Here is a 365-nt window from a genome sequence, read left to right as displayed (position 1 = left end):
TAAAATATAATATAATTGTTATATAGATTAAAAAAGAGGAGAGGTTTATATATCATTAATTTATGTATTTAAGTTAATATTGACAACAGTTTAATTATTATAATGAAAACAAACAACATGATCGATAATACATGCTACAAAAAAAACAATTCACGTTCGGTTTCAGGATTCAGGTTCATCTGTCTCTGGGATACATGCACAACCTTTGGGGAAATTATCCCCAATTTTTAATAGTTACTTGCAATGATATATTGCCATCATTACCAAATGATCTGTTTCACTTTTTCACCAGTTGGGTTTTATACTTAGCTATCTCCTACAAAGCACCTCGTCACCTTCCATACGAGATTTTCACGCCACAGTAA

Source organism: Penaeus monodon, chromosome 32, assembly GCF_015228065.2.
Source record: "Penaeus monodon isolate SGIC_2016 chromosome 32, NSTDA_Pmon_1, whole genome shotgun sequence".
Lineage (NCBI taxonomy): Eukaryota > Metazoa > Arthropoda > Malacostraca > Decapoda > Penaeidae > Penaeus > Penaeus monodon.
Note: the sequence above shows the minus strand (reverse complement) of the source record.